The following is a 17,391-nucleotide window of genomic DNA, read 5'->3' as shown; positions in this document are numbered from 1 at the left end:
TTGGATGTGCTCCAGAAACCTCCCCACAAAATCTTACTTTGCGCTAGCTGTTGAAAAATATACATTATAAATAAAAGGATGCTGACAGAAAAAAACTGCCTGGTCAATGTTAATGCTATACAAAAAGAAAGGCTGGTAATTGCTGGCTTCCTATATTTTGAATGTTGGACCACAGACAAGATGCTACAGCAGTGTTTTCTCAACCACTGCCAATTTAAGATGTATTTAAGTTGGATTTCAACTCCCAGCCACCATGGTCAGCGAGAAGGGAGCCAGGTCTTTAAAAAAACACAGCTGTCTTCTCCAATACACTACCTTTCAGATGTAACCATCTGAGAGAAGATGCTACCTAAAGCTGAAGCGGGCGGGGGGGGAAGCAAATTCATACAAGCAGGCAGTAAATAAAACACAAAACCAGATTTCCCTTCACCAAAACTAGTCCAATGACATTCTCCTTTTAACACGTGCAAAAAAGGGGGAAAGATGACTCAATAATCCACTGATATTTCTGGTATTCAGATCCACATGGGTGGCAGTCCTCTAACCTCAGGTTCCGGATGCTTTCTGGAGAATCACAATCCAGGATGTCTTTCGGCTGTACATACCATGGAAGAATCACTTCAGCAGGCAGGAATGCAAGCCGCTCAGCCAAACTTTAGGCTGTACTGCCAAGTGGAACCTCCCAGTCTTTTCCCAATTATGGAATTATCTGACTTAAATGAAACACCAGGCCCAACTATTCCTTTGCTAAGCCACTGCTGACAGACAAATAAATACAAAAACAAGGTGTTCCTCACTTATGGTTGATTGATTTTTTGATTTAGAAAATTTATATGGCTGCCTGCTCACCCAGTGATTCTGGGCAGCTTACAAACAATACTTTTTACTCTCCTGTTTGTGTGTAAGCATTAACGGCAACAATTTTTGAACCAAGATATCTCAAATGGGCTAACTTACAAAATGTGTCCAAAATCAAGAATAGATCACTACTGTGGAATTAAATTTGGCAAAACATATAAAACATTTCATGACATAATTCAAAGTGTCATAAGACAGTGGTTCTCAACCTGTGGTTCGTGGAGCCCTGGATGGGCCTGCAATTTTGTCAGAGGGGGTCCATGGAGGGTTGAAGAAATATTATGATTTAAATCTTGAGTTAAATCATGGGGGGTCCATGATCTGTGGCCACAAAAGGTATTTTAAGCCAATCTGTGGTGAAGAAAAGGTTGAGAACCAGTGGTGGGATTCAAATAATTCAACAACTGGTTCTCTGCCCTAATGACCAGCTGCGTAGGCGTAGCTGGGTGGGTGTGGCCAACTCGACATCTCTCACGTCAAGACCTCTCGTGAAACAGTCGTACGTGTGAAAAATTGTCACGTCACTTTTTTCGATGCCATTGTAACTTTGAATGGTAACTAAATGAATTGTTGTAAGTCAAGGATTACCTGTACAAAAATACAAAATGCTTCTTTGCTTACAAACAGCTGCCTTAAATACCATTACCAATTAGATTAGAAATGGGGGGATACAAACTGAAGATTAATGATAGCTACAGTTATCATGGAAACCTAAACCATTCTGTCTGAATACCGTTTTTTTCATCAGCAATAACTATCAGCAGGCAACTGACAAATCAGTGCCAAGTTTGCATCCTGCCTCTTGGAATTACACCCAAAAGTAAACTCCAAGCAGTGTATAAAGCTTGAAAAAAGGCACCAGCAAACTAATAAAAGTACCAGCAAACAAACAAACACTCCAGAGAAGCTGCTCCTGCTAGTCTGGGTGTACTGCTAAGAACCATTAGCTGTTACAATATAACAAGGCTTAATGGGAAAGGCAGTTTCTGAAAATACTTAAGCACCAGGAAATTGTCCCGTTCCCTACATTACAAGCTCTGTGGGTAATGAAGACATCAAGGAATCTGGTAAGGAAATATCTCTGAAATAACAGGTCATGGGTCATCTAGTCTCTATTTCGAGCTGTTCATCATCACAAGTAAAAATATGCCTCTCAGTCTAGACACCATTTATTTCTTTGCTTAACTGGGTCTCATCATCTAACTGGTAGGTTGTAGGGTTGTAGGGAGGGAGGGAGTACCATCTAGCAAAACACCTAGATAACTCCAGAAAAGTAATAATGTTCTGGTGAGGAGCACTTGGAGTTAGCGACATCTAGAGAAGTTCCTGATTTCAACAGATACCAGCCCCAGAGATAATATATTAATTAACAGTATTATCAGCTTGCCAATTTAAATACAAAGCACAGAACATAGAGTAACAGGGTGGAAAGGACCAAAGATAAATAATATTGTCTTTTTTTTTCTGTGAGTACACTGGCCCATATTGAAAATGAAATTCTGTTGCCTGCTTTCATGAGAAAGTGTATTATCTACCCAAACACACAACACTCACGATACGTGTTATATACATACATTATATACCTCCACCATATATGTATATATGTATGTAAGTATACATACATACACACACACACAGATAGACAGGTAGACAGACAGACACAGATAGATGGATGGATGGATGGATAGATAGATAGATAGATAGACAGACAGACAGACAGACAGACAGACAGACAGATAGATAGATAGATAGATAGATAGATAGATAGATAGACAGACAGACAGAGATAGATGGATGGATGGATGGATAGATAGATAGATAGATAGATAGACAGATAGATAGATAGATAGATAGATAGATAGATAGATAGACAGACAGACAGACAGACAGACAGACAGACAGACAGACAAAGAAAGACAGAAAGACAGACATATAGATGTGTTTATTTGGAATACGTAGCGGAAAGAGAAACTTGAGAGTTCACAAGGCTGATGCTATATGGAACAAAACTGACTGAATCTAGAATAAATATTCTACTTCAAATGCCACGAAGCCTCCTCCCAGAAGGTAACAAGGAAAACAGGTTGTGAAGTGGGTGTGCAGTGTCTCAACAATCCTGCAGACTCTAGGAGGTCTTCTAATCCAACCTCCGGCCCAAACAGGACACCCTATATACCATTCTGGACACATGGCCGTCCAAACTTCTTGAAAACCTCCAGTGATGGAGCCGTTTGAGAAACTACGTATTTTAAGCATGAAGCAATACAACACTGTCTTTATTATCACATACCAATCCCTCAAAGAACAAAGACTTGCTTTTTATTTTACATGGCCACACCAGGCAAATGTTTAAGAGAATTCTTCAGAAAGACCAAGGCATGTACAACTGGGATAATAAGAGAAAGAATGTCAGATAATTTAGATGGGGTTTAATTCCTCGGTTATTTTTACTGACTCATATAACTTCTTTAAAGCCTCTGTATGCTCATTCACGTTCCCGCATTGTTGTTTCAAAGCACTCCCACACAAATTAAATAACAACAATGAACTGACTACAAAACTGTTAGCAGGAGTTATTCACAGCTGTCTTAAAAACAGCATCCTTTTAGACACACCCTTGATTTTATTCTGGCCTAAAATTAGCTGGTAAAGATCAAATGCTGCATTTATGATGGCTCAAATGAAATCATTTTATGGTTAATATTATGCAAGAGCATTAAAGACACCATTAAAGGTGGAAATGTTACAAATTCCCAAGGGCTGCAGTTCATGCAGAATGTAGCCAAGTACCATAAGTGCATTAGCACAAACAATGAAGCAAACTGTTTGAAAGCCTTACCAGCCAAAGCTCAACGATGGAAATAATCCAAACGCTTAATCAGCGAGTGAAACAAAAGAGGCAGTTGTCACGTAGACAGCACTTTGCTAGATGCACACTTGAGCCTCAGTCACCAGGTGCAGAAATGTGATTGAGAACCCAGGCGCACCGCAAGTTCTCATATAGGAGAGCAAAGAGGAAGCCAGAAAGAAAGGAAGTGCCGTAACGACAAAGGTGTTATACTACTCATTTCCTTCCTTCCGTGCTAAGTTCCCATCAGAACTCTGAATGTCTGGAATTGTTCAAAGAAACGGGCAACGCAATGGCCTCCAAACGTTTAGGTAACTTCCCCTAGCTAGGTCAATCCATGGTTAGGAAGATGGAGAGGATGATCCAAAATGCAGGTAGTCCTCTACTTGCAACCACGACTGAGCCCAACGTTTCTGTTGTTAGGTGAGACATTTGTTAAGCGTTTTGTGAGTTAACTGTTAAGTGAGTTTTGCCTCATTTTACAATCTTTCTTGCCACAGTTGTTAAGTGAATCACTGCAGTGGATAAGTTAGTAACCCGGTTGTTAAGTGATTCTGGCTTCCCCACTGACCCCGGAACACAACAACAGTCATAAATATGAACAGGTTGCCAGGCGTTTGAATTTTGATCACATGACTATGGGCATGCTGCAGAGGTCATAACTCTGAAAAATGTCCATAAGTCGCGTTTTTCAGTGCCGTTGTAACTTTATAATGGCCATTAAATGAACTGTTGTAAGTCAAGGACTACCTGTACTTGGAAGGTACGTCATCCATAGTTAATGGTTAAGAAGACATTGTGAATTTTCTTCAGCATAGGTAGTCCTCAAGTTACAACAGTTCATTCAGTGACTGTTTGACGTTACAATGGCACTGAAAAAGTGACTTATGATTGTTTTTCACACTCTCATCCACTGCAGCATCCCTGGGGACACAGGATCAAAATCCTCACATTTGTCATGGTTGCAGTGTTCTGGCCTTATGTGATCCCTTACTGACAAGCAAATTCCATGGGAAAACTCGATTCACTTAACAACTGCGGTGACTCATTTAACAATCATGGAAAGAAAGGTTGTAAAATGGGGCAAAACTCACTTAACAGCTGTCTCAATTAGCAACAGAAATTTTGGGCTCAATTGTGGTCGTACATCAAGGGTTACAGAATAACAGTCTAACAGAGTTGGAAGGGACCTGGAAGGTCTTCTAGTCCAACCCCTTGCTCAAACAGGAAACCCTACACCATTCCAGACAAATGGCTGTCCAATCTCTTGTTGAAAACCTCTAGGGATGGGGCACTCGCAACTTCTGGAGGCAAGCCGTCCCACTGATTAATTGTTCTGACAGTCAGGAAATTTCTCCTCAGACTACCTATACTGCCTGCATGCAAATTAATCTGTCTTCAGTTCTCACTTAGAGTTAAAGGGAACAAATCAAATAAACACTATTGAAGTTCTCCTTGGCTGGGTTATTCCACAGCTGAGTTATCTTGAGATGGAGAAGTCCTATTTTCTATCTTAGAATCAGACAATTTTCCAACCTGTTCAGAGGAACAGAAGAGGAAAGCCAAGCTAATGCGGCCCAGGTTTCAAAAACACTTGATGTATCTTTCAAAATAAAGTTTTGTGTCTAATAACATTTCCAGTTCCCCAGGATCTTCTTCCACATTCCTGATTAGAGACACATTGCAATGGTTTTAGTCTGCAAAATTTTATTTTTATTTATTTATTAGAATTTGTCAAACAAAAAGGAGAACAAGAATAAAAAAGAAAATACAAAGACAGGGATGATAGGCACATTAGTGCACTTATGCATGCCCCCTCTACTGACCACTTAAGTATGAAGTAAGGTCACAGAAGTCAATTTGTGACTGAAACTGTGAAAATTTGTAGCTGAGACACCCAAATCATTCCAGATTTTGACAACTCTGTTACAGAAATCATATTTTTTACAGTCAAGTTTAGAATGATTTACATTAGTTTAAAGTGATTGTTCGTGTGTGTATTATTGCGATTAAAACCAAAAAATCATTTACAGGTGAAGTATTACTACGTATAATTTTGTATGCAATACCTAGGTCTGACCACAAGCGATGCAGTTCTAAGTTATCCAAACTGAGAATTCCGAGACTATTAGCATAGTTATTGTGTACAGAAGTGCGCAAGACTTTTCTGGTGAAATATTTCATGACCAAAACATGGCCCATGGAAAAATTCCATAACCAATCACATGCTGTGAACTACAGAAGATGCAAAAAAAATAAAATAAAGTAAAATAAAATAGTAAACAAAACAGCCATATTTTTTTAAAAAAGAGGGAGGAAATCACACCTTGATGGTATGAAATACCCCAGCCGCTTTTTTCCATGAAATAATAATACTTTATTATTTGTTTTTGACTCATTTGTTTGTTATTTTTATCTACCTTTATTGTTTCTATAAATAACTCAAGGCAGTGAATATACTAATATTCCTTCCTCCTATTTCCCCACAATAACATTCCTGTAATGCAGGTTGGGCTGAGAGAGGTTCATACCAGCCAACATCACCCAGTTGGCTTTCATGCCTATGGTAGGACTAGAACTCAAACTTCCTAATTTCTAGTTGGGTGCAGAGGTGATATTCAGCAGGTTCTGACCAGTTCTGAAGAACCGGTAGTGGAAATTTTGAGTAGTTTGGACAACCGGTAAATACCACCTCTGACTGGCCCCGCCCCCATCTATTCTCTGCCTCCCAAGTCTCAGCTGATTGGCTGGGTCTTCTTTTGTTGCCCTGCACAGGAGAATGGAACTGGAAAGCAGGCTAGTGGGGTGGGGAGGGGTTTTGCAGTAACCTTCCCCCTGGAATGGGGTTTTTGTAGTATCCTTCCCCTGCTACGCCCACAAAGCCATGCCACACCCACCAAGCCATGCCCACAGAACTGGCAGTAAAATTTTTTGAATCCCACCACTGCACTTGGTTGCCTTAAGCACTAGGCCAAATTGACTTTTAAGTCTTTTAAAAATAGCTGCTACACCTTTGTGAAGAGGAATGTGATAAATTCGGGTGAAATCAATTCCAATTTCCTTGGAAGTGATTTCATAATTTCACAAGAACCATCTCAAAGATGGTATCCTCCTGTATTTCAAATATCCCCAGAGCAGCAGTTGCCAACCTGTGCATAAACAAGAATGAAGACAATATTCCGTGCCAGCTAACTATAAAATAAACTAAATAGGCACCTGTGTTACAAAATACGATCTGATTAAAATACATCTGATTTCACTGGAATTTTTTTCCAGTGAGTTGGCCTGAAAGAAAATCCTATTTTCTCAAATCTTTTCTGTTGGTGATTGCTATTTATCTGGCACCTTTCCTGTATACTGTTTCCAGAATCCTGCCCATTTGACAACTATATGAGCATGTAACGTTGGAAAAACAGAGGAAGCAGCAGTGGTGTGGATTGGCAAAAACAGCTGTGGTTACATTTCCCAGGAATCTGAGGGGAAGATTTTGGTGGCCTCTGTTTTTTGACAGATTGGGTTGGGCTTTATTTTTGTTTTTATGATTTAGAATTTCTCAGATGTGTTTCTATCATGTACTGTAGAACTAGTCAAGTCATCAAGGGGTTGCAAAGGAGAGGAAACACATGGACTTGGTTGCTCATGAAGTTGGAAGATAACTTTTCCATTCTATGGATGACTCCTCTGGCAGCACCATTTTGGAATAGTTTATCCTTCCATTATGTTAAAGGCCTAGTCAATAGCTAACTGGCATGATTTGATTTCTAAGAGGAATCATGATCCAACAAAAATTCTGCAAAATTTATTTTTGAGGCAGCCTAGATTCAATCCATTTTTCTCCAAATCCTGCAAACATCATCAGTGGATATGCTGGTCTCATGTGTAGCCGACCCTATTAAACACATGAGGGGGTCAATAGATTTTTGTATTTTACAGACACCTTATTTTGGCTGCTTTTGCAGAGTTTTATAGTGGGAGGGAGGGAGGCTTTTGGGTTTCTTAATCCAAGAATAAGAAAGGCCCAGTTCTTCTTTAAGGTATGGATGTATCTTTAAGACTGACTGGAGAAGACTGGCTGAACTACTGTATAACAGAGGCCACATTCAGATAGCATTAAACTACAGCTCCCAGCAGCCCTAACAATTGGCCAATGCTCTTTCAGATTTCTCTTTCAGCCAAGCTGAACTGACTGGTTTTGAATTATGAAATTTATATTTCCTATTGTTTTACAATAATTTTGTGGGGAAGGCTAGGCTGAACATGATGCACTGAGTGTTCTTTGATAAGTAAGGATGGGTGTAATTCTAATCCAACAACCTAACCATTCCATCATACATCAAACCGTTAGGTTTGTTTGCTCTTTGGCTTGTTTTTGCCCTCACTTAGATCATGAATTTTAAGGCTTCGTCTCAGGATTTCTCAACTTTGGCAATTTTAATATAGACTTCAACTCCTAGAATTCCTCAGCTATCTTCAAAAATTCCCTAGCCAGCATATATGTGACTTCAACTTGCAGAATTCCTCAGCCATACCCCAGAATTCCCTAGCCACCATATACCAGCTGGAGAATTCTGGGAGTTGAAGCCCACACTTTTTCAAATTGCCGTGGTTAAGAAACCATACTATATGCCATTGTTTATACAAAGTATTCTCTACATAACATCTAAAGAGAGAAAAACTCCACATTCGATTGAGAATGTTCAAGAATTGCCTGTGTGGCCAGTTATTGTTAACAAGCATGAGAGCAGAAAGGATTGACTCCTCGTCTGCCAAATGTAAATTCTGCCTTTGTTTCAAGGAGCAATTGGTGGTGCCCATCAAATTCCTTCCCCCACTTGTTCTGCACAAGAACGTTGCTAGATGGGATGTCTTGAAAAGAAGGATCTGGGCCAAGTTCCCGTGAAAGTCTAGAGCAGGGGCCTCCAAACTTGGCAACTTTAAGACTTGTGGACTTCAATGCCCAGAATTCCCCAACCATCATGACTGGCTGAGGAATTCTGTGAGTTGAAATCCACTATCTTAAAGTTACTTAATTTGGAGATCTCTATTCTAGAGCCAATAGTCTCCTTGGCTTTATACTAAGACCTAACTACTATGTCCCAGATATAATTCAGCACGCATCATGGTCAGGCAGAAATAAAACATCTCACAAGGACCCAATGTGTCCCCACCAGCTCTTTTACTCCACTCCATCCAAGACACCGATGTCAGAGATGTCAATCATTCCCCTATAAAACAAATGGCCTCAAATCTTCACAAGAATGCCAGTATCTCATACATATAGAAGGCAAAAAGCAAGGGATCCACATGTCCCCCCCTCCCAAAAAGGCAAATTGGCAGTCACAACCATAAAAGCCGTGGTGCTGCAGTGGTTAGAATGTGGTACTGTGGGCTATTTCTGCTGAATGCCTGTTGCCAGCAATTTGGCAGTTTGATTCTCACCAACTCAAGGTTGACTCAACCTTCCATTCTTTCAAGAACTGTAAAATGAAGATCCAGATTGTTGGGGCAAATATGTTGACTCTGTAAACTGCTTAGAGACTGCTGTAAAGCACTGTGAAGTGGTATATAAGTCTAAGTATAACTATTTGATCCCATGATTGGGACTATCTTCTTTCCCTTCTCTTCCTTGTAATGATTTATTTAATTTATTATGGTTGCCCATCCAGTAAGTTCCTCACTTTTTGCACTTCTCCCAGTAAGATGACTTTGAGGAGAAGAGGAAGCCAAAAAAACCTACTTTAAGCAATATGGCAGTATGGGTGGTCCTTGACTTACAACCACTCATTTAATGACTGTTCTAAGTTACAACGGCATTAAAAAAAAGTGACTTATGACCAGTTTTCATTCTTATAAACATTACAGCATTCTTGCAATCGCATGATCAGAATTTGGGTACTTGGCAACTGGCATGTATTTATGACAGTTGCAGTGTCCTGAAGTTATGTGATCACCATTTCCCAACTGGCTTCCAACAAGCAAAGTCATTGGGGGAAGCCAGATTTGGTTAATGACCGCATGACTCACTTAACAATTGCAATGATTTACTTAACAACAGTGGCAAGACAGATCGTAAAATAGGGCACAATGCATTTAACAACTGCCTTGCTCCACTGTGGTCAAAAATCGAGGAGTATCTGTATATGGACACAATTTGTCCAGCGCAGTGGATAATAATGTGTACATTTTTGTATATAGCCCTGTTCAACAAAGAACTTTTTTTAAAAGGAAGGAAGTAAGAAAAGTTCTTTATTCAGATGATGGAAAGCCCTCAAATTAGCTTTGTTTTTTGTTTTTTGTTTTTTTTGCAAAAACAGCTACTTTTTTTCCTGGCTGATTCTTCCCCTCCTTTGGGACCAGTAAATATCAGAAAAAGAAAAAGGAAGAGATTTTCACTTTCCGTTCAAATCGCTGTCATCACTTCTTTTTTATTCATTTATGCTGATGCACAATTGACCAGAAGAAGAAATGGGCGTGCCCCATCTAAAGTTTGAGTTTATAAGAGATTTTGTAATATGGGAACTTGTCTGAATGACAAACAAGGATAGATTCTTTTTAAAATTCCTAGCAATTGTTCATCCCGATTAATGAATCTTGTCATACAATTGCCTTTGCTCATTAGTGAATAATGATTTGATTTTAATTATTCTTTCAAAGTGAGATGATTGATTATATATTGATAAAATGCTCAACATCTAACAAAATGAAATTCAATGCAGAGAAAAGTAAGGCTTTACATTTAAGCAAGAAAAAACAAATGCACAGGTATAAAATAGGTCAGTGATGGCGAACCTATGGCACGCATGCCGGAAGTGGCACACAGAGCCATTTCCGCCAACATGCAAGCCGTCGCCCCAGAGCAGGTCTACTGTGCAGGCGGCCGTACTGCCCACCCGACAGCTGATTGTCGAGTAGCTGTTGCGCATGTGCGGGGGGTGCGCAGGCGGCATGGGGGGTCATCAGGGATGGGATTCTACCAATTCGCACCTATTCGCTAAAACCGGTTGTTAATTCCAAGCAGTTCAGAGAACCGGTTGTTAGAAGGAATTAGTGACCTAATCCTGTAAGGAAAGCAGGAAGGAAACATTCTGGTGTTGCTTACAGAAACTGCCTCTCTGTTAACCCTTATTACATTCTTGGCACGACTGGACTTCCTGTCTCAGGAACCTCTCTGGAGTTGTTTTTCCCACCCTTTGCTGGTACTTTGCTTGTGTGAAATGACCATTCAAAATTACATGGCACTGAAAAAAGCAACTTATGACCATTTTTCACACTTAAGACTGTTGCAGCATCCCCACAGTCATGAGAGGCCAGGTGAGGAGATGCGTGCCTCGATGGGAGTGATGTTGAGTTGGCCACACCCAGCCAGTCACATGACCACCAAGCCACCCCCACAGAACTGGTTGTTAAAAAAATTGAATCCCACCCCTGGGGGTCGTGTATTGCCTTATGGGCACTTTTGGCATGTGAGGATGGAAAGGTTAGCCCTCACTGGAATAGCAATGAGAGAGACCTTGGAGTCCTAGTGGACAATCATTTGCTCAGTTTTATAAGCAAATGTAGTGAGCAGATCTGTACATTGGGGAAACAAAACAACCACTTCATAAACGCATGGCACAACGTAGGAAAACAAACCCATCACCACTAGATTCAGCAGTTTATCTGCATTAAAAAGACAGGCCATGCTTTTGAAGACAGCAAAGTCCATATTTTGGCAGAGAAGACCACTGGTTTGAAAGAGGGGTCAATGGAAGCCATCTATGTCAAAATTGAATGGCCCTCTCTCAACAGAGGGGGGGGATATGACATCATCTATCTCCAGTTTACTACAATCCTTTCAGCAGTTCCGAGAAGGCTCCACACCCATTTGCATTACTCAGCTGACCCCAAGGACACAGATAAAGCTCCAGGTGGCTTTAATGACTCTCTAAAACAGGAGTCTTCAAACTTGAATTCCTCCCCCAGTCATGTTATCTCAGGAATTCTGGGAGTTGAAGTCCACAAGTCTTAAACTTGCCCAAGTTTGAAGACCCTTGCTCTAAAAGAATGCAAATGACCAACTTTCTTCAAAAAGTGTAACTCCTTCCATTCCACATCAACCATTCAGAGCCGAAGAAGCTTCTTGGATGAGAAGTGAAATGTTTTCAAGGGAAAACCAGTTGTCTCTTGAAAAATAGCACCTTTTAGTCATCCAACACTGGAGGTATTAAAGAAATTGGGCAACTGTTTGTCTGAAATGATGTAGTTTCCTGCTTGAGCAGGGGGGTGGACTAGAAGACCTTCAAGGCCCCTCCCAACTGTGTTATTCTGTTATACTACTAACTATAGCTCAATAGTATATTTTAATATTTTAAAATATTTAAATTTCTTATCAGTTTTATACATCTTGCAAATCCCTTTTCCCTTTTCTCTTTACTCCTTTATTTCTTTTTTGTGCCTATATATTTTGGTTTTGCTTTCTCATTTCCATTAAAGAAAAAAGTAATTTTTAAAGGAGAAGAGGACAGAATATTCTTCTTATGTGTACTGCCTATTTAGAATGATCCCCCAAAATGGATCCCTCACCAAATAATACCGAAAAGATAGGATGTGACAATGAATTAGAAAAACTACTCAAAATCAAGGCCCCGGAGGATTTCTTCAAGCCTCGGGGATGGCAAAAACAGCCTCCCCGGGCTCCGGAGGCTGTCTGGAAGCTGGAAATGGGCCCATTTCCAGCCTTCCCAAACTTCCGGGAGGCCCATTTTTTGCCCTATGTGCAGGCGCTGCACTTACCTTGCATCCAAAATGGGCCGTGTAGGGAGTCCTGGGTGGGAGGGGGAGGGCAGGACTAGCCAGGAGTGGGATTTGGGGGTTCTCTGAACTGTACAAACTCTTGGGCTAGGTGCTCTCCCGAAACCCTGCAAGCCCCCAGCAGCCCACCCTGGCTTCACCAAAGGCTGGCTATTTAACATAGCAGACATATAGAGGTGATGCTGGGAACAAGTGTCTAGTTTCCTAACTGTGTGTTTTCTGGTCATGATTCCTGCCTTACTTTGGGTTTACACCATGCTTTCACCTTGATCGTGCCTCGTGAACCCTCTTGTGGATTTAATTTTGCCTGGTGGACTCATTCACCATTGCTCTATGGACTAGCATTGAATGCTCCCTTTTGGCTGGGCTTCATTGGGACAGTTCTGTGTTTTTGGTGAAGGGAGTTGCTGGCAGGGGTGGGATTCTACCAGTTCACACCTATTTGCTAGAACTGGTTGTTAACATTCTAAGCAGTTCAGAGAACCAGTTGTTAGAAGAAATTACTGGCCTAATCCTGTAAGGAACGCAGGAAGGAAACATTCTGATGTTGCTTACAGAAACTGCCTCTCCATTAACCCTTATTACATTCTTGGCAGGACTAGACTTCCTGTCTCAGGAACGTCTCTGGAGTTTTTTTCCACTCCTTTGCTGGCACTTTGCTTGTGTGGAGTGACCATTCAAAGTTACAATGGCACTGAAAAAAGCAACTTATGACCATTTTTCACACTTATGACTGTTGCAACATCCCCCCAGTCATGAGAGGCCAGGTGAGGAGATGCATGCCTCGATGTGAGTAATATTGAGTTGGCCACACCCAGCCAATAACATGATCACCAAGCCATGCCCACCAACTAAGGCACGTCCACAGAACCTGTTGTTAAAAAATTTGAATCCCACCCCTGGTTGCTGGGCAATATTAATAAAGCCACTAAACCACTGTTATAAGTGTGTGAGAGTGAGCAGGACAGCACATCTGGGCATAATTCAGAAACTACTTTTCATGTTCTGAAAGAAATGAAGCTAGCAAATTGTGTTAGATTATTGCATCCATTCTCTTGTGGTAATGTTCACAACAAATTAAAATACCTTCCAAAGTGCTGTTAGAGTTTTGGCAAATGATCTAAACAACTTTAACTAGATTTCTGTTTGAACCTTGCCTTATATTTGGGATGGCTTTGCACCCACACCCATAATCTACATACCATAAGGAGGCAAAACAGATTCCAGTTTTTGTTGTACCTGAATAGGATGAGTAAGCAAGCTTATTTGGCCAATTTGACCATTTGATGTAGAGACAGAGTGTAAATCAGAGAAACCAAAACCCACACCTACATTCTTTTTTACCTAGATTTACAGAGATCAGCTATTAATTACCATTATAACTCCTCTTTTTTCAACGCTCCAAAGGGCTGAAAAAACATGCCAAGGCCTACATCACACTGAGGACTTCAGCAGAGTAAATTCATCTTGGATCATCTGGCTTAGACTTCTGAAAATTGAATTCAAATTACCCTGCTACGCACTAAGATCAGGGGTAGGCTGCTAGGAGTTCACAGGGGTTCCCTAGCTAAGATTCTGTGCAGTTCAGAGAACCCCCAAATCCCACTCCTGACTGGTCCCGCCCACCCCTCCCCTCACCGGAATCCCCATGTGGCCTGTTTTGGATGCAGGGTGTGCGTGGAGGCTCAGGGAAGGCGAAAAACAGGCCTTCTGGAAGTTTGGAAAAATGGGACCATTTCCGGCTTGCAGAGAGCCTCTGGAGCCCCGGGAGGCCGTTTTCGCCCTCCTGGAGGCTCGACAAAAACCTCCAGACCCTGGGGAGGGCAAAAATGCCCCCCTGCAGTGGTGCAGGAGACCAACTAGGCCACGCTGCCATAGCCATGCCCACCCAGCAACCGAACAGAAAACCCTTTGCTAAAATTTTTGAAGCCCAACCCTAAGATGTAGCCTCAATCAAATCCAGTAGACACCCCATAATAACAGCAGCAGCAAGAAAGCAGGAGGCATATTTATCATAAAAATAAAGATCTACAAATCATGAGGGTAAAAAGAAACACAAATGAGATTAAAAAGAATGAAGGATCTCTGCTATTTACTTACCTGCTTAAATATGTAGAAGGAAGGGATTTTTTTTAGCTATCCTTTACTTCTAATCCTACAATCTGATCTGGTTTCAAATATTTTAACAACTTTCCATAAACTGCAAAAACAAGAGCAACTTGTTTGAAAAGAAGCATTTTAATTTTTTTTTTTAAGCAGAATCTTGAATGTTTGAAATTCTGGTTGATGAAAAAGAAAATAATATCCCTGTTTAGTGCCCATTCTAAATTAATTATCCCCAGATCCAAGTCTAATGGATAGAGATCTGCCAACAACTCTGTAGGATAAACATTTGGATGGAAAATAAACTGTCTTGGCTCAATTCAGGAAGAAACAACCTTATTTTGATTTATGCTTTTTCATATTTTAGTTTTTATTTGAATACTGCTCAAAGATGTTTGTTTTCTCCCACTGAGCAGTAGTTATTTGATTTGGCTTTTTTTTAAAAAAAAAATCACAAGTCTTATCAAGAAATGTTTGGAATGGTTGGAGTATAAAATATTGGATATCAAGATATTTGGAGCAGGCCACAAAGCCCCATAGTTACTGAAATGAATAAGCGTTTACCAGCAGTCTCAGCTTCCATTGAGTTCTGAGAAAAGTCAACCCGGGAAACCCGAGAATATAAAGAAGCCTCTTTTAGCAGCACTCACAAAATAAACAAGCACAGAGAAAGATCAAATACTATCCACCATTTCAAAAATAGGAGACTCATGACAGAAGAGAACGAAATTAGAAACTGAACTGGAAATCCTTCCTAAAAATCACCATGATGCAGAAGAGGATAACAAAAATTTGTGTTTGTGTATGTATGAAAGATTAGTTAGCTTGAGACAAAAAAGATGTTGAAGCTCTCAAAAAGAGTGCAGAGAAGATCAAACAAACTTGATTACAGGACTGGAGGTATGAAGAATGGTTGCAGGAACTGTGTATGTCTAATCTAACAAAGGGGAGGACTAGGGGTGATTTGATAGCATCTTCCAATATTTGGGGGACTGTCACAGAGATGAGGGGGTCAATTTATTATCCAAAGGTCCTTAGGGCAGGATAAGAAGTAATGGTTGGAAACTTACCAAAGAGCGATCCAATCTAGAACTAAGGAGAAATTTCCTGAAACTGAGAAGTATTTTATTTTACTTTATTTTTTGGCATCCTCCGTAGTTTACAGCACATGAATTGGTCGTGCAATTTTGCAGAGTAAACCATTGTAATGTGCCTCTAACGAGGAATGTAGAAAAAGATCTTGGGGAACTACAATGGTATTAGACTCAAAATTTTCTTTTGAAAGATGCATCAAGCCTTTTTGAAACCTGGGCCGCATTAGCTTGGCTTTCCTTTTCTGTTCCTCTAAACAGGTTGGGAAATCATCTGATTCTAAGATAAAAAAATAGGACGACTCCATCTCAAGGTAATTCAGATGAAGAATAACCCACCCAAGGAGAACTTCAGCCGTGTTTATTAGATTTGGCTTGCCTCCAGAAATTGGGGTTGCTTCATTACTGGAGGATTTTAAGAAGAGATTGGACAACCATTTGTCTGAAATGGTATAGGATCTCGTACTTGAGTACAGGGTTGGACTAGGGGACCTCTAATATCCCTTCCAACTCTGTTATACTGTTACCGTTACTGATGTGTTCAAGTGAACAAAAGTCTTCCTATTCAGATACTCACCAGCAGGACAGCTGAACTTAAAAACGCAGCTCTTGAATAAAAGGATTTTAACCTTTGAGGACCTGTTTTGGCAAGCATAGCAAAACTGGGAAAGTACATTGCTTACAGCACTCATCTTCCTTGACCCTTTTGTCAATGTTCTCATACAGGCTTGTGAAAGCCAGGCCATTACGAATCCATTTGTCTGACAAGATCTCAGCAAGAAGAAAGTTAAGCTACAGCAGAAGGTTTCGAATTATGATGTCATCCAATGTTTAGAATTATAACATCGTCCCATTCTAAACTACTTTAACCTTAGCAGGCATGAGCATCTGAGGAACATCTGGTTGGGAAGCTAAGCAGAGTTAGGTGAGGTTAGCTGTTGGATGGGAGGCCAGTGGATCCCTTTTTTAAGGTCTAAAATGAGTCCACAGGGTCAAACACAAATGGCAATGGCAAATGTATTCTATATTGTTGCCCAAGAAAAGTACAAGTACAAATCAGTGAAATAAACAGATTCTGAGTATGTTTTTAAAGAAAATACTTTTCAAATGACTTCGAGACATGGGACTGAAAAAAACTATACAGGTAGTTCTCGACTTATGACCACAGTTGAGCCCAACATTTTGGTTGCTAAGCAAGGCAGTTGTTAAGTGAATGTTGCCCATTTTACAACTTTCCCAGCTTTGTAAAACAGAAGGATGTAAGAGTCCTTCTCTGCTAAACACTGATGGGTGGAATTATCTGGCCTTAAAAATGAAGCACATCTTATCACATGTTTCACCTCACATCAATCTTGGTATCTGGGGATATTTGAGAGAACAAGTGATGTCACACTGATTACATGCTGTTTTGACTCAGAAACAAATATTTTCAACATTTCCAAGAAAAGAAGGGTGGTAAACCCTCATCAACTTCATTTCTGCTTCCAAATTTGATCCCTCCCTTTAAAAAAATATTTCTCTTGAGGATTGCAGATTCGAGTACTCCCCTTCCAGAATTTTTAAAGCCCCAAGAAAGTGGATTTGTGTACTGTCAACAAATGAGACAAGAATGATTAAATGTACATCTTGTCTCAGCCCTAGGAATAAAGCTGAATAAAATGACTAAGCTCTGGTTTGAAATATTTCAGCAGGCAGCAAATT

The 17,391-nt window shown here is 40.4% G+C and overlaps 1 protein-coding gene across 6 annotated transcripts in view; it reads right to left on the bottom strand.

The window, feature by feature from the left end:
• HSD3B7 (hydroxy-delta-5-steroid dehydrogenase, 3 beta- and steroid delta-isomerase 7) overlaps positions 1-17,391 on the bottom strand; it is an 81,835-nt gene that overhangs the window by 37,099 nt on the left and 27,345 nt on the right. Inside the window, exon 1 of one of the 6 annotated variants that reach the window (XM_087915944.1) lies at positions 14,597-14,621. The exons of 4 other annotated variants lie outside the window; for them this stretch is intronic. The gene's annotated coding sequence lies outside the window, so the exon portion shown is untranslated. Of the gene's footprint in view, positions 1-3,697; positions 3,870-14,596; positions 14,622-17,391 lie in introns of those variants that run through there. One more of the 6 variants, XM_087915945.1, reaches the window with a different exon arrangement.

This window comes from Pseudonaja textilis, chromosome Z (assembly GCF_049901715.1).
Source record: "Pseudonaja textilis isolate UNSWEBS1 chromosome Z, rPseTex1.2, whole genome shotgun sequence".
NCBI lineage: Eukaryota > Metazoa > Chordata > Lepidosauria > Squamata > Elapidae > Pseudonaja > Pseudonaja textilis.
This window is presented reverse-complemented; position numbering and strand designations above follow the sequence as displayed.